Below are 24,699 nucleotides of genomic sequence, written 5' to 3'. Positions count from 1 at the left end.
TGCTGACCATCATGTAGAAAGAGTTGCTACGAACCTCAAAATAATGCGAAAGTAATGTAGAAAAATTTGCTACGAACCTCAAAATATTGCGACAGTGATGTCGGAAGAATTGCAAATGATCTCAAAATGATGCTAAAAGTAATGGAGTGAACATTTCGAATAACCTTAAAGTGATGCTGAAAGTCATGTACTAAGAGTTGCTACGAACCTCAAAATATTGCGACAGTGATGTCGGAAGAACTGCGAATGAACTCAAAATGATGCTAACATTAATGTAGTGATAGTTGCTAATCAACTCAGTGATGCTTTCAGTAATGTAGTAAGTGTTTCGAACAACCTCAGTGATGCTGACAGTCATGTAGTAAGAGTTGCTACGAACCTCAAAATAATGCGACAGTGATGTCATAAGAATTGCTAATGATCTCAAAATGATGCGACAGTGATGTAGTAAGAATTGCTAGTGAACTCAAAATGATGCTAACATTAATGGAGTGAAAGTTTCGAATAACCTCAAAGAGATAATGACAGTCATGTAGTAAGAGTTGCTACGAACCTCAAAATAATGCGACAGTGATGTAGTAAAAGTTGCTACGAACCTCAAAATATTGCGACAGTGATGTCGGAAGAATTGCTAATGAACTCAAAATGATGCTAACAGTAATGTAGTGATAGTTGGTAATCAACTCATTGATGCTGACAGTAATGTAGTAAGTGTTTCGAACAACCTCAGTGATGCTGACAGTCATGTAGTAAGAGTTGCTACGAACCTCAAAATAATGCGACAGTGATGTCAGAAGAATTGCTAAAGATCTCAAAATGATGCGACAGTGATTTAGAAAGAATTGCAAATGATTTCAAAATGATGCTAACAGTAATGGAGTGAACGTTTCGAATAAACTCAAAGTGATGCTGACAGTCATGTACTAATAGTTGCTAAGAACCTCAAAATAATGCGACACTTATGTCGTAAAAGTTGCAACGAACCTCAAAATAATGTGACAGTGATGTCGTAAGAATTGCAAATGAACTCAAGATGATGCTAACAGTAATGGAGTGAAACTTTCGAATAACCTCAAAGTGATTCTGACAGTAATGTAGTAGGTGTTTCGAATAACCTCAAAGTGATGCTGAAAGTCATGTAGCAAGAGTTGCTACGAAACTCAAAATATTGCGACAGTGATGTTGGAAGAAATGCTAATGATCTCAAAATGATGTGAAAGTGATGTAGTAAGAATTGCTAATGAACTCAAAATGATGCTAAAAGTTATGGAGTGAAAGTTTCGAATAACCTCAAAGTGATGCTGACAGTCATGTAGTAAGTGTTGCTACGAACCTCAAAATAATGCGACAGTAATGTAGTGATAATTGCTCATAAACTCAAAGTGATGCTGACAGTAATGTAGTAAGAGTTGCTACGAACCTTAAAATAATGCAACAATAATGTAGTAAGAGTTGCAACGAACCTCAAAATATTGCGACAGTGATGTTGGGAGAATTGCTAATGAACTCAAAATGATGCTAAAAGTAATGTAATGATAGTTGCTAATCAAGTCAGTGATGCTTACAGTAATGTAGTAAGTGTTTCGAATAACCTCAAAGTGATGCTGACAGTCATGTAGTAAGAGTTGCTCCGAACCTCAATATAATGCGACAGTAATGTAGTAAAAGTTGCTACGAACCTCAAAATATTGTGACAGTGATTTCGGAAGAATTGCTAATAATCTCAAAATGATGCGACAGTGATGTAGTAAGAATTGCTAATGAACTCAAAATGATGCTTACAGTAATGGAGTGAAAGTTTCGAATAACCTCAAAGTGATGCTGACAGTCATGTTGTAAGAGTTGCTACGAACCTCAAAATAATGCGACAGTGATGTCAGGAGAATTGCTAAAGATCTCAAAAAGATGCGACAGTGATTTAGTAAGAATTGCTCAACAACTCAAAATGATGCGAACAGTAATGTAGTGATAATTGCTCATAAACTCAAAGTGATGCTGACAGTAATGTAGTAAGAGTTGCTACGAACCTTAAAATAATGCAACAATAATGTAGTAAGAGTTGCAACGAACCTCAAAATATTGCGACAGTGATGTCGGGAGAATTGCTAATGATCTCAAAATGATGCGACAGTGATGTAGTAAGAATTGCTAATGAACTCAAACTGATGCTAACAGTAATGTAGTGATAGTTGCTAATCAACTCAGTGATGCTTACAATAATGTAATAAGTGTTTCGAATAACCTCAAAGTGATGCTGACAGTCATGTACTAAGAGTTGCTACGAACCTCAAAATAATGCGACAGTAATGTAGTAAAAGTTGCTACGAACCTCAAAATATTGCGACAGTGATGTCGGAAGAATTGCTAATGAACTCAAGATGATGCAAACAGTAATGTAGTGATAGTTGCTTCGAAACTCAGTGATGCTTACAGTAACGTAGTAAGAGTTTCGAACAACCTCAAAGTGATGCTGACAGTCATTTAGTAAGAGTTGCTAATGAACTCAATTTAATGCTAAAGTGATGTCGTGAGAATTGCTCATGAACTCAAAATGATGCTAACAGTAATGTAGTGATAGTTGCTAATAAACTCAAAGTGATGCTGACAGTAATGTACTAAGAGTTGCTACGTACCTTAAAATAATGCAACAATAATGTAGTAAGAGTTGCTACGAACCTCAAAATAATGTGACAGTGATGTCAGAAGAATTGCCAATGAACTCAAGATGATGCTAACAGTGATGTAGTGATAGTTGCTAATCAACTCAGTGATGCTTACAGTAATGTAGTAAGTGTTTCGAACAACCTCAAAGTGACGCTGACAGTCATGTAGTAAGAGTTGCTACTAACCTCAATTCAATGCTACAGTGATGTCTATGAATTGCTAATAAACTCAAAATGACGCTAACAGTAATGTAGTGATAGTTGCTAATAAACTCAAAATGATGATAAAAGTAATGTAGTGATAGTTGCTAATCAACTCAGTGATGCTTACAGTAATGTAGTAAGTGTTTCGAATAACCTCAAAGTGATGCTGAAAGTCATGTACGAAGAGTTGCTACGAACCTCAAAATAATGCGACAGTAATGTAGTAAAAGTTGTTACGAACCTCAAAATATTGCGACAGTGATTTAGTAAGAATTGCTAATGAACTTAAAATGATGCTAACAGTAATGGAGTGAACGTTTCGAATAACCTCAAAGAGATGCTGACAGTCATGTAGTAAGAGTTGCTACGAACCTCAAAATAATGCGACAGTAATGTAGTAAGAGTTGCTACGAACCTCAAAATATTGCGACAGTAATGTAGTAAAAGTTGCTACGAACCTCAAAATATTGCGACACTGATGTTGGAAGAATTGCGAATGAACTCAAAATGATGCTAACAGTAATGTAGTGATAGTTGCTAATCAACTCAGTGATGTTGACAGTGATGTAGTAAGTGTTTCGAACAACCTCAAAGTGATGCTGACAGTCATGTAGCAAGAGTTGCTACGAACCTCCAAATAATGTGACAGTGATGTCAGAAGAATTGCTAAAGATCTCAAAATGATGCGACAGTGATGTCAGAAGAATTGCTAGTGAACTCAAAATGATGCTAACAGTAATGGAGTGAAAGTTTCGAATAACCTCAAAGAGATGCTGACAGTCATGTAGTAAGAGTTGCTACGAACCTCAAAATAATGCGACAGTGATGTCAGAAGAATTGCTAAAGATCTCAAAATGATGCGACAGTGATTTAGTAAGAATTGCTAATGAACTCAAAATGATGCTAACAGTAATGGAGTGAACGTTTCGAATAACCTCAAAGAGATGCTGACAGTCATGTAGTAAGAGTTGCTACGGACCTCAAAATAATGCGACAGTAATGTAGTCAAAGTTGCAACAAACCTCAAAATATTGCGACAGTGATGTCAGAAGAATTGCTAATGATCTCAAAATGATGCTAACAGTAATGGAGTGAACGTTTCGAATAACCTCAAAGTGAAGCTGACAGTCATGTACTAATAGTTGCTACGAACCTCAAAATAATGCGACAGTGATGTCAGAAGAATTGCTAATGATCTCAAAATGATGCTAACAGTAATGTAGTGATAGTTGCGAATAAACTCAGGGATGCTCACAGTAATGTAGTAAGAGTTTCGAACAACCTCAAAGTGATGCTGACAGTCAGGTAGTAAGAGTTGCTACTAACCTCAATTTAATGCTACAGTGATGTCGTAAGAATTGCGAATGAACTCAAAATGATGCTAATAGTAATGTAGTGATAGTTGCTAATAAACTCACAGTGATGCTGACAGTAATTTAGTAAGAGTTGCTACGAACCTCAAAATGATGCGACAGTGATTCAGTAAGAATGGCTCATGAACTCAAAATGATGCTAACAGTAATGGAGTGAACATTTCGAATAACCTCAAAGTGATGCTGAAAGTCATGTACTAAGAGTTGCTACGAATCTCAAAATAATGCGACAGTAATGTAATAAAAGTTCCTACGAACCTCAAAATATTGCGACAGTGATGTCGGAAGAATTGCTAAAGATCTCAAAATGATGCGACAGTGATTTAGTAAGAATTGCTAATGAACTCAAAATGATGCTAACAGTAATGGAGTGAACGTTTCGTATAACCTCCAAGCGATGCTGACAGTCATGTAGTAAGTGTTGCTCTGAACCTCAAAATATTGCGACAGTGATGTCGGAAGAATTGCTAATGAACTCAAAATGATGCTAACAGTTATGTAGTGATAGTTGCTAATTAACGCAGTGATGCTTACAGTAATGTAGTAAGTGATTCTAACAACCTCAAAGTGATGCTGACAGTCATGTAGTAACAGTTGCTTCTAACCTCAAAATGATGCTAACAGAAATGTAGTGATAGTTGCTAAACAACTCAGTGATACTTACAGTAATGGAGTAAGTGTTTCGAACAACCTCAAAGTGAGGCTGACAGTCATGTAGTAAGAGTTGCGACGAACCTAAAAATAATGCGACAGTGATGTCAGAAGAATTGCTAAAGATCTCAAAATGATGCGACAGTGATTTAGTAAGAATTGATAATGAACTCAAAATGATGCTAACAGTAATGGAGTGAACATTTCGAATAACCTCAAAGTGATGCTGAAAGTCATGTACTAAGAGTTGCTACGAATCTCAAAATAATGCGACAGGAATGTAGTAAAAGTTGCTACGAACCTCAAAATATTGCGACAGTGATGTCGGAAGAATTGCTAAAGATCTCAAAATGATGCGACAGTGATTTAGTAAGAATTGCTAATGAACTCAAAATGATGCTAACAGTAATGGAGTGAACGTTTCGTATAACCTCCAGGTGATGCTGACAGTCATGTAGTAAGTGTTGCTATGAACCTCAAAATATTGCGACAGTGATGTCGGAAGAATTGCTAAAGATCTCAAAATGATGCGACAGTGATTTAGTAAGAATTGCTAATGAACTCAAAATGATGCTAACAGTAATGGAGTGAACGTTTTGTATAACCTCCAGGTGATGCTGACAGTCATGTAGTAAGTGTTGCTATGAACCTCAAAATATTGCGACAGTGATGTCGGAAGAATTGCTAATGAACTCAAAATGATGCTAACAGTTATGTAGTGATAGTTGCCAATTAACTCAGTGATGCTTACAGTAATGTAGTAAGTGATTCTAACAACCTCAAAGTGATGCTGACAGTCATGTAGTAACAGTTGCTTCCAACCTCAAAATGATGCTAACAGTCATGTAGTGATAGTTGCTAATCAACTCAGTGATACTTACAGTAATGGAGTAAGTGTTTCGAACAACCTCAAAGTGATGCTGACAGTCATGTAGTAAGAGTTGCGACGAACCTAAAAATAATGCGACAGTAATGTAGTAGAAGTTGCTACGAACCTCAAAAAATTTCGACAGTGATGTCGGAAGAATTGCTAAAGATCTCAAAATGATGCGACAGTGATTTAGTAAGAATTGCTAATGAACTCAAAATGATGCTAACAGTAATGTAGTGATAGTTGCTAATCAACTCAGTGATACTTACAGTAATGGAGTAAGTGTTTCGAACAACCTCAAAGTGATGCTGACAGTCATGTAGTTGCGACGAACCTAAAAATAATGCGACAGTGATGTCAGAAGAATTGCTAAAGATCTCAAAATGATGCGACAGTGATGTCAGAAGAATTGGTGACGATCTCAAACTGATGGGACAGTGATGTCGAAAGAATTGCTAATGAACAGAAAATGATGCTAACAGTAATGGAGTGAACGTTTCGAATAACCTCAAAGTGATGTTGACAGTCATGTACTAAGAGTTGCGACGAACCTCAAAATAATGCGACAGTAATGTAGTAAAAGTTGCTACGAACCTCAAAATACTGTGACAGTGATGTCAGAAGAATTGCTAATGAACTCAAATTGATGCTAACAGTAATGTAGTGATAGTTGCTAATCAACTCAGTGATGCTTACAGTCATGTAGTAAGTGTTTTGAACAACCTCAAAGTGATGGTCACAGTCATGTAGTAAGAGTTGCTACGAACCTAAAAATATTGCGACAGTGATGTCCGAAGAATTGCAAATGAACTCAAAATGATGCTAACAGTAATGTAGTGACAGTTGCTGATAAACTCACTGATGCTTACAGTAATGTAATAAGAGTTTCGAACAACCTCAAAGTGATGCTGACAGTAATGTAATAAGAGTTGCTACGAACCTTAAAAAATGCAACAATAATGTAGTAAGAGTGGCTACGAACCTCAAAATAATGTGACAGTGATGTCAGAAGAATTGCTAATGATCTCAAAATGATGCGACAGTGATAGAGTAAGAATTGCGAATGAACTCAAAATGATGCTAACAGTAATGGAGTTAAAGTTTCGAATAACCTCAAAGTGATGCTGACAGTCATGTAGTAAGAGCTGCTACGAACCTCAAAATATTGTGACAGTGATGTCGGAAGAATTGCTAATGAACTCAAAATGATGCTAACAGTAATGTAGTGATAGTTGCTAATCAAGTCAGTGATGCTTACAGTAATGTAGTAAGTGTTTCGAACAACCTCAAAGTGATGCTGACAGTCATGTAGTAAGAGTTGCTACGAACCTCAAAATGATGTGACAGTGATGTCAGATAAATTGCTAAACATCTCAAAATGATGCGACAGTGATTTAGTAAGAATTGCTAAAGAACTAAAAATGATGCTAACACTTATGGAGTGAACGTTTCGAAAAACCTCAATGTGATGCTGACAGTCATGTGGTAAGATTTGCTCAAACTCAATGATGCTAACAGTAATGTAGTGATAGTTGCTAATAAACTCAGTGATGCTTACAGTAATGTAGTAAGTGTTTCGAACAACCTCAAAGTGATGCTGACAGTCATGTAGTAAGAGTTGCTACTAACCTCAATTTAATGCAACAGTGATGTCGTTAGAATTGCTAATGAACTCAAAATGATGCTAACAGTAATGTCGTGATAGTTGCTAATAAACTCACAGTGATGCTGACAGTAATTTAGTAAGAGTTGTTATAAACCTTTAAATAATGCAACAGTAATGTAGTAAGAATTGCTACGAACCTGAAAATATTGCAACAGTGATGTCAGAAGAATTGCTAATGAACTCAAAATGATGCTAACAGTAATGTAGTGATAATTTTTAATCAACTCAGTGATGCTTACAGTCATGTAGTAAGTGTTTCGAACAACCTCAAAGTGATGCTGACAGTCATGTAGTAAGAGTTGCTACGAACCTCAAAATAATGCGACAGTGATGTCAGAAGAATTGCTAAAGATCTCAAAATGATGCGACAGTGATTTAGTAAGAACTGCTAATGATCTCAAAATGATGCAACAGTGATGTAGTAAGAGTTTCGAACAACCTCAAAGTGATGCTGACAGTCATGTAGTAATGGTTGCTACGAACCTTAAAAAATGCAAAAATAATGTAGGAAGAGTTGCAACGAAACTCAAAATGATGTGACAGTGATGTCAGAAGAATTGCTAATGATCTCAAAATGATGCGACAGTGATGTGGTAAGAATTGCTATTGAACTCAAAACGATGCGAAAAGAAACGTAGTGATAGTTGCTAATGAACTCAAAGTGATGCTGACAGTAATGTAGTAAGAGTTGCTATGAACCTCAAAATAATGCGACAGTGATGTCAGAAGAATTGCTAAAGATCTCAAAATGATGCGACAGTGATTTAGTAAGAATTGCTAATGATCTCAAAATGATGCAACATTGATGTAGTAAAAGTTGCTACAAACCTCAAAAAATTGCGACAGTGATGTCGGAAGAATTTCTAATGAACTCAAAATGATGCTAACAGTAATGTAGTGATAGTTGCTAATCAACTCAGTGATGCTTACAGTAATGTAATAAGTGTTTCGAACAACCTCAAAGTGATGCTGACAGTCATGTAGTAAGAGTTGCTACGAACCTCAAAATAATGCGACAGAGATGTCAGAAGAATTGCTAATGATCTCAAAATGATGCGACAGTGATTTAGTAAGAATTGCTTATGAACTCAAAATGATGCTAACATTAATGGAGTGAAAGTTTCGAATAACCTCAAAGTGATGCTGACAGTCATGTAGTAAGAGTTGCTACGGACCTCAAAATATTGCGACAGTGATGTCGGAAAAATTTCTAATGATCTCAAAATGATGCGACAGTGATGTAGTAAGAATTGCTAATGCACTCAAAATGATGCTAACAGTAATGTAGTGATAGTTGCTCATCAACTCAGTGATGCTTACAGTAATGTAGTAAGTGTTTCGAACAACCTCAAAGTGATGCTGACAGTCATGTAGTAAGAGTTGCTAAGAACCTCAAAATGATGCGACAGTGATTTCAGATAAATTGCTAAACATCTCAAAATGATGTGGCAATGATTTAGTAAGAATTGCTAATGAACTCTAAATGATGCGAACACTAATGGAGTTTACGTTTTGAAAAACCACAAAGTGATGCTGAGAGTGATGTAGTAAGAGTTGCTACGAACCTCAAAATAATGCGACAGTGATGTTGGAAGAATTGCTAATGATCTCAAAATGATGCGACAGTGATGTAGTAAGAATTGCTAATGAACTCAAAATGATGCTAACATTAATGTAGTGATATTTGCTAATCAAGTCAGTGATGCTTACAGTAATGTAGGAAGTGTTTCGAATAACCTCAAAGTGATGCTGACAGTCATGTAGCAAGAGTTGCTACGAACCTCAAAATATTGCGACAGTGATGTCGGAAGAACTTCTTATGATCTCAAAATGATGCTAACTGTAATGTAGTAAGAATTGCTAATGAACTTAAAATGATGCTAACAGTAATGTAGTGATAGTTGCTAAGAAACTCAGTGATGCTTACAGTAATGTACTAAGTGTTTCGAACAACCTCAAAGTGATGCTGACAGTCATGCAGTAAGAGTTGCTTTGAACCTCAAAATAATGCGAATGTGATGTCAGAAGAATTGCTAAAGATCTCAAAATGATGCGACAGTGATGTAGTAAGAATTGCTAATGAACTCAAAATGATGCTAACAGTAATGGAGTGAAAGTTTCGAATAACCTCAAAGTGATGCTGACAGTCATGTAGTAAGAGTTTCTACGAACCTCAAAATATTGCGACAGTGATGTCGGAAAAATTGCTAATGATCTCAAAATGATGCGACTGTAATGTAGTAAGAATTGCTAATGAAATCAAAATGATGCTCACAGTAATGGAGTGAAAGTTTCGAATAACCTCAAAGTGATGCTAACAGTCATGTAGTAAGTGTTGTTACGAACTTCAAAATAATGCGACAGTAATGTAGTAAAAGTTGCTACGAACCTCGAAATATTGCGACAGTGATGTCGGAAGAATTGCTAAAGATCTCAAAATGATGCGACATTGATTTAGTAAGAACTGCTAATGAACTCAAAATGATGCTAACAGTAATGGAGTGAACGTTTCGAACAACCTCAAAGTGATGCTGACAGTAATGTAGTAAGAGTTGCTTCGAACCTCAAAATAATGCGACAGTGATGTCAGAAGAATTGCTAAAGATCTCAAAATGATGCTAACAGTAATGGAGTGAACGTTTCGAATAACCTCAAAGTGATGCTGACAGTCATGTAGAAAGTGTTGCAACGAACCTCAAAATAATGCGACAGTAATGTAGTAAAAGTTGCTACGAACCTCAAAATAATGCGACAGTGATGTCGGAAGAATTGCTAATGATCTCAAAATGATGCGACAGTGATGTAGTAAGAATTGCTAATGAACTAAAAATGATGCTAACAGTAATGGAGTGAACGTTTCAAATAACCTCAAAGTGATGCTGACAATCATGTAGTGAGAGTTTCTATGAACCTCAAAATAATGCGACAGTGATGTCGGAAGAATTGCTAATGATCTCAAAATGATGCGACAGTGATGTAGTAAGAATTGCTAATGAACTCAAAATGATGCTTAAAGTAATGTAGTGATAGTTGCTAATCAACTCAGTGATGCTTACAGGAATGTACTAAGTGTTTCGAACAACCTCAAAATGATGCTGACAGTAATGCAGTAAGAGTTGCTACGAACCTCAAAATAATGCGACAGTGATGTCAGAAGAATTGCTGAAGATCTCAAAATGATGCTAACAGTAATGGAGTGAACGTTTCGAATAACCTCAAAGTGATGCTGACAGTCATGTAGTAAGAGTTTCTATGAACCTCAAAATAATGCGACAGTTATGTCGGAATAATTGCTAAAGATCTCAAAATGATGCGACAGTGATTTAAAAAGAATTGCTCATAATCTCAAAATGATGCTAACAGAAATGGAGTGAACGTTTCGAACAACCTCAAAGTGATGCTGACAGAAATGTAGTAAGAGTTGCTACAAACCTCAAAAAAATGCGACAGTGATGTCAGAAGAATTGCTAATGATCTCAAAATGATGCTACAGTGATTTAGTAAGAATTGCTAATGAACTCAAAATGATGCTAACATTAATGGAATGAAAGTTTCGAATAACCTCAAAGTGATGCTGACAGTCATGTAGTAGGAGTTAATACGAACCTCAAAATATTGCGACAGTGATGTCGGAAGAATGGCTAATGATCTCAAAATGATGCGACAGTGATGTCGAAAGAACTGCGAATGAACTCAAGATGATGCTAACAGTAATGTAGTGATAGTTGCGAATAAACTCAGTGATGCTTACTGTAATGTAATAAGAGTTTCGAACAACCTCAAAGTGATGCTGACAGTCATGTATGAAGAGTTGCTAATGAACTCAATTTAATGCTACTGTGATGTCGTAAGAATTGCTAATGAACTCAAAATGATGCTAACAGTAATGTAGTGATAGTTGCTAATCAACTCAGTGATGCTTACAGTAATGTACTAAGTGTTTCGAACAACCTCAAAGTGATGCTGACAGTCATGTAGTAGGAGTTGCTACGAACCTCAAAATATTGCGACAGTGATGTCGGAAGAATTGCTAATGAACTCAAAATGATGCTAACAGTAATGGAGTGAACGTTTCGAATAACCTCAAAGTTATGCTGACAGTCATGTAGTAAGAGTTTCTACGAACCTCAAAATAATGCGACAGTGATTTCGGAAGAATTGCTAATGATCTCAAAATGATGCGAAAGTGATGTAGTAAGAATTACTAATGAACTCAAAATGATGGTAACAGTAATGGAGTGAAAGTTTCGAATAACCTCAAAGTGATGCTGACAGTCATGTGGTTTGAGTTGCGAGTAAATTAAACATGATGCTGACAGTGATGTCATAAGAATTGCTATTGAACTCAAAACGATGCTAACAGTAACGTAGTGATAGTTGCTAATCAACTCAGTGATGCTTACAGTAATGTAGTAAGTGTTTCGAACAACCTCAAAGTGATGCTGACAGTCATGTAGTAAGAGTTGCTACGAACCTCAAAATATTGCGACAGTGATGTCGGAGGAATTGCGAATGAACTCAAAATGATGCTAACAGTAATGTAGTGATAGTTGCTCATAAACTCAAAGTGATGCTGACAGTAATGTAGTAAGAGTTGCTACGAACCTTAAAATAATGCAACAATAATGTAGTAAGAGTTGCTACGAACCTTAAAATAATGTGACAGTGATGTCAGAAGAATTGCTAATGATCTCAAAATGATTCGACAGTGATTTAGTAAGAAACGCTAATGATCTCAAAATGATGCTAAAAGTAATGGAGTGAAAGTTTCGAATAACCTCAAAGTGATGCTGACAGTCATGTAGTAAGAGTTGCTACGAACCTCAAAATAATGTGACAGTAATGTAGTAAAAGTTGCTACGAACCTTTAAATATTGCGACAGTGATGTCGGAAGAATTGCTAATGAAATAAAGATGATGCTAACAGTAATGGAGTGAAACTTTCGAATAACCTCAAAGTGATGCTGACAGTCATGTAGTAAGTGTTGCTACAAACCTCAAAATAATGCGACAGTAAGGTAGTAAAAGTTGCGACGAACCTCAAAATATTGCGAAAGTGATGTCGTGAGAATTGCTCATGAACTCAAAATGATGCTAACAGTAATGTAGTGATAGTTGCTAAGAAACTCAGTGATGCTGACAGTAATGTAGTAAGAGTTGCTACGAACCTTAAAATAATGCAACAATAATGTAGTAAGAGTTGTTACGAACCTCAAAATAATGTGACAGTGATGTCAGAAGAATTGCTAATGATCTCAAAATGATGCGACAGTGATGTAGTAATCATTGCTAATGAACTCAAAATGATGCTAACAGTAATGTAGTTATAGTTGCTAAGAAACTAGTGATGCTTACAGTAATGTAGTAAGAGTTTCGAACAACCTCAAAGTGATGCTGACAGTCATTTAGTAAGAGTTGCTAATGAACTCAATTTAATGCTACAGTGATTTCGTGAGAATTGCTCAAAAACTCAAAATGATGCCAACAGTAATGTAGTGATAGTTGCTAATAAACTCAAAGTGATGCTGACAGTAATGTAGTAAGAGTTGCTACGAACCTTAAAATAATGCAACAATAATGTAGTAAGAGTTGCTACGAATCTCAAAATATTGCGACAGTGATGTAGTAAGAATTGCTAATGAACTCAAAATGATGCTAACAGTAATGGAGTGAAACTTTCGAATAACCTCAAAGTGATGCTGACAGTCATGTAGTAAGTGTTGCTACGAACCTCAAAATAATGCGACAGTAATGTAGTAATGTTGCTACAAACCTCAAAATACTGCGACAGTGATGTCGGAAGAATTGCTAATGAACTCAAGATGATGATCACAGTAATGTAGTGATAGTTGCAAAAATACTCAAAGTGATGCTGACAGTAATGTAGTAAGAGATGCTACGAACCTTAAAATAATGCAACAATAATGTAGTAAGAGTTGCTACGAACCTCAAAATAATGTGACAGTGATGTCAGAAGAATTGCTCATGATCTGTAAATGATGCGACAGTGATGTAGTAAGAATTGCTCATGAACTCAAAATGATGCTAACAGTAATGGAGTGAAACTTTCGAATAACCTCAAAGTGATGGTGACAGTCATGCAGTAAGAGTTGCTACGAACCTCAAAATAATGCGACAGTAATGTAGTAAAAGTTGCTACGAACCTCAAAATATTGCGACAGTGATGTCGGAAGAATTGCTAATGAACACAAAATGATGCTAACAGTAATGTAGTGATAGTTGCTAATAAACTCAGTGATGCTTACAGGAATGTAGTAAGTGTTTCGAACAACCTCAAAGTGATGCTGACAGTCATGTAGTAAGAGTTGCTACGAACCTCAAAAAAAGGCGACAGTGATGTCAGAAGAATTGCTAAAGATCTTAAAATGATGCGACAGTGATGTCACAAGAATTGGTAATGATCTCAAAAAGATGCTAACAGTAATGGAGTGAACGTTTCAAAATAACCTCAAAGTGATGCTGACAGTCATGTAGTAAGTGTTGCTACGAACCTCAAAATAATGCGACACTAATGTAGTAAAAGTTGCTACGAACCTCAAAATATTGCGACAGTGATGTCGGAAGAATTGCTAATGAACTCAAGATGATGCTTACAGTAATGTAGTGATAGTTGCTAATGAAGTCAGTGATGCTGACAGTAATGTAGTAAGAGTTTCGAACAACCTCAAAGTGATGCTGACAGTCATTTAGTAAGAGTTGCTAATGAACTCAATTTAATGCTACAGTGATGTCGTGAGAATTGCTCATGAACAAAAATGATGCTAACAGTAATGTAGTGATAGTTGCTAATAAACTCAAAGTGATGCTGACAGAAAAGTAGTAAGAGTTGCTACGAACCTTAAAATAATGCAACAATAATGTAGTAAGAGTTGCTACGAACCTCAAAATAATGTGACAGTGATTTCAGAAGAATTGCTAATGATCTCAAAATGATGCGACAGTGATGTAGTAAGAATTGCTAATGAACTCAAAATGATGCTAACAGTAATGTAGTGATAGTTGCTAATCAAATCAGTGATGCTTACAGTAATGTAGTAAGTGTTTCGAATAACCTCAAAGTGATGCTGACAGTCATGTACTAAGAGTTGCTACGAACCTCAAAATAATGCGACAGTAATGTAGTAAAAGTTGCTACGAACCTCAAAATATTGCGACAGTGATGTCGGAAGAATTGCTAATGAAAACAAAATGATGCTAACAGTAATGTAGTGATAGTTGCTAATCAACTCAGTGATGCTTACAGTAATGTAGTAAGTGTTTCGAATAACCTCAAAGTGATGCTGACATTCATGTAGAAAGAGTTGCTACGAACCTCAAAATAATGCGACAGTGATGTCGGAAGAATTGCTAACGATCTCCAAATGATGCGACAATGATGTAGTAAGAATTGCTAATGAACTCAAAATGATGCGAACAGTAATGGAGCTAAAGTTTCGAAGAACCTCAAAGTGATGCTGACAGTCATGTAGTAAGTGTTGCTATGAACCTCAAAATAATGCGACAGTGATGTCGGAAGAATTGCTAATGAACTCAAAATGATGCTAACAGTAATGTAGTGATAGTTGCTAATTAACTCAGTGATGCTTACAGTAATGTAGGAAGTGTTTCGAAAAAAACAAAAAGTGATGCTGTCAGTCATGTAGTAACAGTTGCTTCTAACCTCAAAATGATGCTAACAGTAATGTAGTGATAGTTGCTAATAAACTCAGTGATGCTTACAGTAATGTAGTAAGTGTTTCAAACAACCTCAAAGTGATGCTGACAGTCATGTAGTAAGAGTTGCTACTAACCTCAATTTAATGCTACAGTGATGTCTATGAATTGCTAATAAACTCAAAATGACGCTAACAGTAAAGTAGTGATAGTTGCTAATAAACTCAAAATGATGCTAAAAGTAATGTAGTGATAGTTGCTAATCAACTCAGTGATGCCAGCAGTAATGTAGTAAGTGTTTCGAACAACCTCAAAGTGACGCTGACAGTCATGTAGTGAGAGTTGCTTCTAACCTCAAAATGATGCTAAAAGTAATGCAGTGATAGTTGCTAATGAACTCAAAGTGATGCTGACAGTAATGTAGTAAGAGTTGCTTCGAACCTCAAAGTAATGCGACAGTGATGTCAAAAGAATTGTTAATGATCTCAAACTGATGCGACAGTGATGTAGTAAGAATTGCTAATGAACTCAAAATGATGCTAACAGTAATGGAGTGAAAGTTTCGAATAACCTCAAAGTGATGCTTACAGTCATGTAGTAAGTGTTGCTACGAACCTCAAAATATTGCGACAGTGATGTCGGAAGAATTGCTAATGAACTTAAAATGATGCTAAATGTAATGCAGTGATAGTTGCTAAGAAACTCAGTGATGCTTACAGTAATGTAGTCAGAGTTTCGAACAACCTCAAAGTGATGCTGACAGTCATTAAGTAAGAGTTGCTAATGAACTCAATTTAATGCTACAGTGATGTCGTGAGAATTGCTCAACAACGCAAAATGATGCTAACAGTAATGTAGTGATAGTTGCTAATAAACTCAAAGTGATGCTGACAGTAATGTAGTAAGAGTTGCTAATCAACTCAGTGATGCTTACAGTAATGTAGTAAGTGTTTCGAATAACCTCAAAGTGATGCTGACAGTCATGTACTAAGAGTTGCTACGAACCTCAAAATAATGCGACAGTAATGTAGTAATAGTTGCTAATCAACTCAGTGATGCTTACAGTAATGTAGTAAGTGTTTCGAATAACCTCAAAGGGATGCTGACAGTCATGTAGAAAGAGTTGCTACGAACCTCAAAATAATGCGACAGTGATGTCGGAAGAATTGCGAATGAACTCAAGATGATGCTCACAGTAATGTAGTGATAGTTGCTAATCAACTCAGTGATGCTTACAGTAATGTAGTAAGACTTTCAAACAACCTCAAAGTGATGCTGACAGTCATTTAGTAAGAGTTGCTAATGAACTCAATTTAATGCTACAGTGAAGTGGTGAGAATTGCTCAACAACTCAAAATGATGCTTACAGTAATGTAGTGATAGTTGCTCATAAACTCAAAGTGATGCTGACAGTAATGTAGTAAGAGTACCTACGAACCTTAAAATAATGCAACAATAATGTAGTAAGAGTTCCTGCGAACCTTTAAATATTGCGACAGTGATGTCGGAAGAATTGCTCATGAACTCAAGATGATGCTAACAGTAATGGAGTGAAACTTTCGAATAACCTCAAAGTGATGCTGACAGTCATGTAGTAAGTGTTGCTACGAACCTCAAAATAATGCGTCAGTGATGTAGTAAAAGTTGCTACGAACCTCAAAATATTGCGAAAGTGATGTCAGAAGAATTGCTAATGAACTCAAAATGATGCTAACAGTAATGGAGTGAAACTTTCGAATAACCTCAAAGTGATGCTGACAGTCATGTAGTAAGAGTTGCTACGAACCTCAAAATAATGCGACAGTGATGTAGTAAAAGTTGCTTCGAACCTCAAAACATTTCGACAGTGATGTCGGAAGAATTGCAAATGAACACAAAATGATGCTAAATGTAATGTAGTGATAGTTGCTAATCAACTCAGTGATGCTTGCAGTAATGTAGTAAGTGTTTCGAACAACCTCAAAGTGATGCTGACAGTCATGTAGCAAGAGTTGCTTCGAACCTCAAAATAATGCGACAGTGATGTCGGAAGAATTGCTAATGATCTCAAAATGATGCGACAGTGATGTAATCAGAATTGCTAATGAATTCAAAATGATGCTAACAGTAATGGAGTGAATGTTTTGAATAACCTCAAAGTGATGCTGACAGTCATGTACTATGAGTTGCTACGAACCTCAATATAATGCGACAGTAATGTAGTAAAACTTGCTACAAACCTGAAAATATTGCGACAGTGATGTCGGAAGAATTGCTAATGAACTAAAGATGATGCTAACAGTAATGGAGTGAAACTTTCGAATAACCTCAAAGTGATGCTGACAGTCATGTAGTAAGTGTTGCTACGAACCTCAAAATAATGCGACAGTAATGTAGTAAATTTTGCTACGAACCTCAAAATATTGCGACAGTGATGTCGGAAGAATTGCTCATGAACTCAAGATGATGCTAACAGTAATGTAGTGATAGTTGCTAAGAAACTCAGTGATGCTTACAGTAATGTAGTAAGAGTTTCCAACAACCTCAAAGTGATGCTGACAGTTATTTAGTAAGAGTTGCTAATGAACTCAATTTAATGCTACAGTGATGTCGTGAGAATTGCTCAACAAGTCAAAATGATGCTAACAGTAATGTAGTGATAGTTGCTAATAAACTCAAAGTGATGCTGACAGTAATGTAGTCAGAATTGCTACGAACCTTAAAATAATGCAACAATAATGTAGTAAGAGTTGCTACGAACCTCAATATAATGCGACAGTAATGTAGTAAAAGTTGCTACGAACCTCAAAATAATGCGACAGTGATGTCGGAAGAATTGCTAATGAACTCAAAATGATGCTAACAGTAATGTAGTGATAGTTGCGAATCAACTCGGTGATGCTTACAGTAATGTACTAAGTGTTTCGAACAACCTCAAAGTGATGTTGACAGTCATGCAGTAAGAGTTGCAACGAACCTCAATATAATGCGACAGTGATGTCAGAAGAATTGCTCAAGATCTGAAAATGATGCGACAGTGATTTCGTAAGAATTGCTAAGGAACTAAAAATGATGCTAACAGTAATGGAGTGAACGTTTCGAATAACCTCAAAGTTATGCTGACAGTCATGTAGTAAGTGTTGCTACGAACCTCAAAATAATGCGACAGTAATGTTGTAAGTTGCTACGAACCTCAAAATATTGCGACAGTGATGTCGGAAGAATTGCTAATGAACTCAAGATGATGCTAACAGTAATGTAGTGATAGTTGCTAATCAAGTCAGTGATGCTGACAGTCATTTAGTAAGAGTTGCTAATGAACTCAATTTAATGCTACAGTGATGTTGTGAGAATTGCTCATGAACTAAAAATGATGCTAACGGTAATGTAGTGATAGTTGCTAATAAACTCAAAGTGATGCTGACAGTAAAGTAGTAAGAGTTCCTACGAACCTTAAAATAATGCAACAATAATGTAGTAAGAGTTGCTACGAACCTCAAAATAATGTGACAGTGATGTCAGAAGAATTGCGAATGATCTCAAAATGATGCGACAGTGATGTAGTAAGAATTGCTAATGAACTAAAAATGATGCTAACAGTAATGGAGTGAAACTCTGAATCACCTCAAAGTGATGCTGAAAGTCATGTACTAAGAGTTGCTACGAACCTCAAAATAATGCGACAGTAATGTAGTAAAAGTTGCTACGAACCTCAAAATATTGCAACAGTGATGTCGGAAGAATTCCTAATGAACTCAAAATGATGCTGACAGTAATGTAGTGATAGTTGCTAATCAACTCAGTGATGCTTACAGTAATGTAGTAAGTGTTTCGAATAACCTCAAAGTGATGCTGACAGTCATGTACTAAGAGTTGCAACGAACCTCAAAATAATGCGACAGTAATGTAGTAAAAGTTGCTACGAACCTCAAAATATTGCGACAGTGATGTCGGAACAAATGCTAATGAAATAAAAATGATGCTAACAGTAATGTAGTGATAGTTGCTAATCAACTCAGTGAGGCTGAAAGTAATGTAGTAAGTGTTTCAAATAACCTCAAAGTGATGGTGACAGTCATGTTGTAAGAGTTGCTACGAACCTCAAAATAATGCGACAGTGATGTCAGAAGAATTGCTAAAGATCTCAAAATGATGCGACAGTGATTTAGCAAGAATTGCTAATGAACTCAAAATGATGCTAACAGTAATGGAGTGAACGTTTCGAATAACCTCAAAGTGATGCTGACAGTCATGTACTAAGAGTTGCTACGAACCTCAAAATAATGCGACAGTGATGTCGGAAGAATTGCTAATGATCTCAAAATGATGCGACAGTGATGTAGTAAGAATTGCTAATGAACTCAAAATGATGGTAGGAGTAATGGAGTGAAAATTTCAAAATAACGTCAAAGTGATGCTGACAGTCATGTAGTAAGTGTTGCTACGAACCTCAAAATAATGCGACAGTAATGTTGTAAGTTGCTACGAACCTCAAAATATTGCGACAGTGATGTCGGAAGAATTGCTAATGAACTCAAGATGATGCTAACAGTAATGTAGTGATAGTTGCTAATCAAGTCAGTGATGCTGACAGTAATGTAGTAAGAGTTTCGAACAACCTCAAAGTGATGCTGACAGTCATTTAGTAAGAGTTGCTAATGAACTCAATTTAATGCTGCAGTGATGTCGTGAGAATTGCTCATGAACTAAAAATGATGCTAACCGTAATGTAGTGATAGTTGCAAATAAACTCAAAGTGATGCTGACAGTAAAGTAGTAAGAGTTGCTACGAACCTTAAAATAATGCAACAATAATGTAGTAAGAGTTGCTACGAACCTCAAAATAATGTGACAGTGATGTCAGAAGAATTTCTAATGATCTCAAAATGATGCGACAGTGATGTAGTAAGAATTGCGAATGAACTAAAAATGATGCTAACAGTAATGTAGTGATAGTTGCTAATCAACTCAGTGATGCTTACAGTAATGTAGTAAGTGTTTCGAATAACCTCAAAGTGATGCTGACAGTCATGTAGCAAGAGTTGCTACGAACCTCAAAATAATGCGACAGTAATGTAGTAAATTTTGCTACGAACCTCAAAATATTGCGACAGTGATGTCGGAAGAATTGCTAATGAACTCAAAATGATGCGACAGTTATGTAGTGATAGTTGCTAATGAACTCAAAATGATGCTAACAGTAATGGAGTGAACGTTTGGAACAACCTCAAAGGGATGCTGACAGTCATGCAGTAAGAGCTGCTACGAACCTCAAAATAATGCGACAGTGATGTCGGAAGAATTGCTAATGAACTCAAAATGATGCTAACAGTAATGTAGTGATAGTTGCTAATCAACTCAGTGATGCTTACAGTAATGTACTACGTGTTTCGAACAACCTCAAAGTTATGGTGTCAGTCATGTAGTAAGAGTTGCTACGAACCTTTAAATAATGCAACAGTAATGTAGTAAAAGTTGCTACGAACCTCAATATAATGCGACAGTGATGTCAGAAGAATTGCTCAAGATCTGAAAATGATGCGACAGTGATTTCGTAAGAATTGCTAAGGAACTAAAAATGATGCTAACAGTAATGGAGTGAATGTTTCGAATAACCTCAAAGTGATGCTGACAGTCATGTAGTAAGAGTTTCTATGAACCTCAATATAATGCGAAAGTGATGTCAGAAGAATTGCTAAAGATCTGAAAATGATGCGACAGTGATGTAGTAAGAATTGCTCATGAACTCAAAATGATGCTAACAGTAATGGAGTAATAGCTGCTAATCAACTCAGTGATGCTTACAGTAATGTAGTAAGTGTTTTGAATAACCTCAAAGGGATGCTGACAGTCATGTAGAAAGAGTTGCTACGAACCTCAAAATAATGCGACAGTGATGTCGGAAGAATTGCTAATGATCTCAAAATGATGCGACAATGATGTAGTAAGAATTGCTAATGAACTCAAAATGATGCTAACAGTAATGGAGTGAAAGTTTCGAATAACCTCAAAGTGATGCTGACAGTCATGTAGTAAGTGTTGCAACAAACCTCAAAATAATGCGACAGTGATGTCGGAAGAATTGCTAATGAACTCAAAATGATGCTAACAGTAATGTAGTGATAGTTGCTAATAAACTCAAAATGATGCTAAAAGTAATGTTGTGATAGTTGCTAATCAACTCAGTGAGGCTTACAGTAATGTAGTGTTTCGAACAACCTCAAAGTGACGCTGACAGTCCTGTAGTAAGAGTTGCTTCTAACCTCAAAATGATGCGACAGTAATGTAGTAAAAGTTGCTACGAACCTCAAAGTAATGCGACAGTGATGTCAAAAGAATTGTTAATGATCTCAAACTGATGCGTCGGTGATGTAGTAAGAATTGTGAATGAACTCAAAATGATGCTAACAGTAATGGAGTGAAACTTTCGAAATAACCTCAAAGTGATGCTGACAGTCATGTAGTAAGTGTTGTTACGAACCTCAAAATAATGCGACAGTAATGTAGTAAAATTTGCTACGAACCTCAAAATATTGCAACAGTGATGTCGGAAGAATTGCTAATGAACTCAAGATGATGCTAACAGTAATGGAGTGATGGTTGCTAAGAAACTCAGTGATGCTTACAGTAATATAGTAAGAGTTTCGAACAACCTCAAAATGATGCTGACGGTCATTTAGTAAGAGTTGCTAATGAACTCAATTCAATGCTACAGTGATGTCGTGAGAATTGCTCATGAACTCAAAATGATGCTAACAGTAATGTAGTGATAGTTGCTAATAAACTCAGTGATGCTTACAGTAATGTAGTAAGAGTTTCTAACAACCTCAAAGTGATGCTGATAGTCATTCAGTAAGAGTTGCTAATGAACTCCATTTAATGCTACAGTGATGTCGTGAGAATTGCTCATGAACTCAAAATGATGCTAACAGTAATGTAGTGATAGTTGCTAATAACCTCAAAGTGATGCTGACAGTCATGTAGTAAGTGTTGCTACGAACCTCAAAATAATGCGACAGTAATGTAGTAAAAGTTGCTTCGAACCTCAAAACATTTCGACAGTGATGTCGGAAGAATTGCTAATGAACACAAAATGATGCTAACAGTAATGTAGTGATAGTTGCTAATCAACTAAGTGATGCTTGCAGTAATGTAGTAAGTGTTTCGAACAACCTCAAAGTGATGCTGACAGTCATGTAGCAAGAGTTGCTACGAACCTCAAAATAATGCGACAGTAATGTAGTAAATTTTGCTACGAACCTCAAAATATTGCGACAGTGATGTCGGAAGAATTGCTAATGAACTCAAAATGATGCGACAGTTATGTAGTGATAGTTGCTAATGAACTCAAAATGATGCTAAAAGTAATGGAGTGAACGTTTGGAACAACCTCAAAGGGATGCTGACAGTCATGCAGTAAGAGCTGCTACGAACATCAAAATAATGCGACAGTGATGTCGGAAGAATTGCTAATGAACTCAAAATGATGCTAACAGTAATGTAGTGATAGTTGCTAATCAACTCAGTGATGCTTACAGTAATGTACTAAGTGTTTCGAACAACCTCAAAGTGATGGTGTCAGTCATGTAGTAAGAGTTGCTACGAACCTTTAAATAATGCAACAGTAATGTAGTAAAAGTTGCTACGAACCTCAATATAATGCGACAGTGATGTCAGAAGAATTGCTCAAGATCTGAAAATGATGCGACAGTGATTTCGTAAGAATTGCTAAGGAACTAAAAATGATGCTAACAGTAATGGAGTGAATGTTTCGAATAACCTCAAAGTGATGCTGACAGTCATGTAGTAAGAGTTTCTATGAACCTCAATATAATGCGAAAGTGATGTCAGAAGAATTGCTAAAGATCTGAAAATGATGCGACAGTGATGTAGTAAGAATTGCTCATGAACTCAAAATGATGCTAACAGTAATGGAGTAATAGCTGCTAATCAACTCAGTGATGCTTACAGTAATGTAGTAAGTGTTTCGAATAACCTCAAAGGGATGCTGACAGTCATGTAGAAAGAGTTGCTACGAACCTCAAAATAATGCGACAGTGATGTCGGAAGAATTGCTAATGATCTCAAAATGATGCGACAATGATGTAGTAAGAATTGCTAATGAACTCAAAATGATGCTAACAGTAATGGAGTGAAAGTTTCGAATAACCTCAAAGTGATGCTGACAGTCATGTAGTAAGTGTTGCAACAAACCTCAAAATAATGCGACAGTGATGTCGGAAGAATTGCTAATGAACTCAAAATGATGCTAACAGTAATGTAGTGATAGTTGCTAATAAACTCAAAATGATGCTAAAAGTAATGTTGTGATAGTTGCTAATCAACTCAGTGAGGCTTACTGTAATGTAGTGTTTCGAACAACCTCAAAGTGACGCTGACAGTCCTGTAGTAAGAGTTGCTTCTAACCTCAAAATGATGCGACAGTAATGTAGTAAAAGTTGCTACGAACCTCAAAGTAATGCGACAGTGATGTCAAAAGAATTGTTAATGATCTCAAACTGATGCGTCGGTGATGTAGTAAGAATTGTGAATGAACTCAAAATGATGCTAACAGTAATGGAGTGAAACTTTCGAAATAACCTCAAAGTGATGCTGACAGTCATGTAGTAAGTGTTGCTACGAACCTCAAAATAATGCGACAGTAATGTAGTAAAATTTGCTACGAACCTCAAAATATTGCGACAGTGATGTCGGAAGAATTGCTAATGAACTCAAGATGATGCTAACAGTAATGGAGTGATAGTTGCTAAGAAACTCAGTGATGCTTACAGTAATATAGTAAGAGTTTCGAACAACCTCAAAATGATGCTGACGGTCATTTAGTAAGAGTTGCTAATGAACTCAATTCAATGCTACAGTGATGTCGTGAGAATTGCTCATGAACTCAAAATGATGCTAACAGTAATGTAGTGATAGTTGCTAATAAACTCAGTGATGCTTACAGTAATGTAGTAAGAGTTTCTAACAACCTCAAAGTGATGCTGATAGTCATTCAGAAAGAGTTGCTAATGAACTCAATTTAATGCTACAGTGAAGTCGTGAGAATTGCTCAACAACTCAAAATGATGCTTACCGTAATGTAGTGATAGTTGCTAATAAACTCAAAGTGATGCTGAAAGTAATGTAGTAAGAGTTGCTACGAACCTTAAAATAATGCAACAATAATGTAGTAAGAGTTCCTGCGAACCTTTAAATATTGCGACAGTGATGTCGGAAGAATTGCTCATGAACTCAAGATGATGCTAACAGTAATGGAGTGAAACTTTCGAATAACCTCAAAGTGATGCTGACAGTCATGTACTAAGTGTTGCTACGAACCTCAAAATAATGCGACAGTAATGTAGTAAAAGTTGCTACGAACCTCAAAATATTGCGAAAGTGATGTCGGAAGAATTGCTAATGAACTCAAAATGATGCTAAAAGTAATGGAGTGAAACTTTCGAATAACCTCAAAGTGATGCTGACAGTCATGTAGTAAGTGTTGCTACGAACCTCAAAATAATGCGACAGTAATGTCGTAAAAGTTGCTTCGAACCTCAAAACATTTCGACAGTGATGTCGGAAGAATTGCTAATGAACACAAAATGATGCTAACAG

Source organism: Aulostomus chinensis, chromosome 1, assembly GCF_037954235.1.
Source record: "Aulostomus chinensis isolate RoL2024-O1b breed Wild chromosome 1, RoL_Achi_v1.0, whole genome shotgun sequence".
Taxonomy (NCBI): domain Eukaryota; kingdom Metazoa; phylum Chordata; class Actinopteri; order Syngnathiformes; family Aulostomidae; genus Aulostomus; species Aulostomus chinensis.
The sequence above is the reverse complement of the archived record's forward strand: the minus strand, read 5'-3'. Positions refer to the sequence as shown.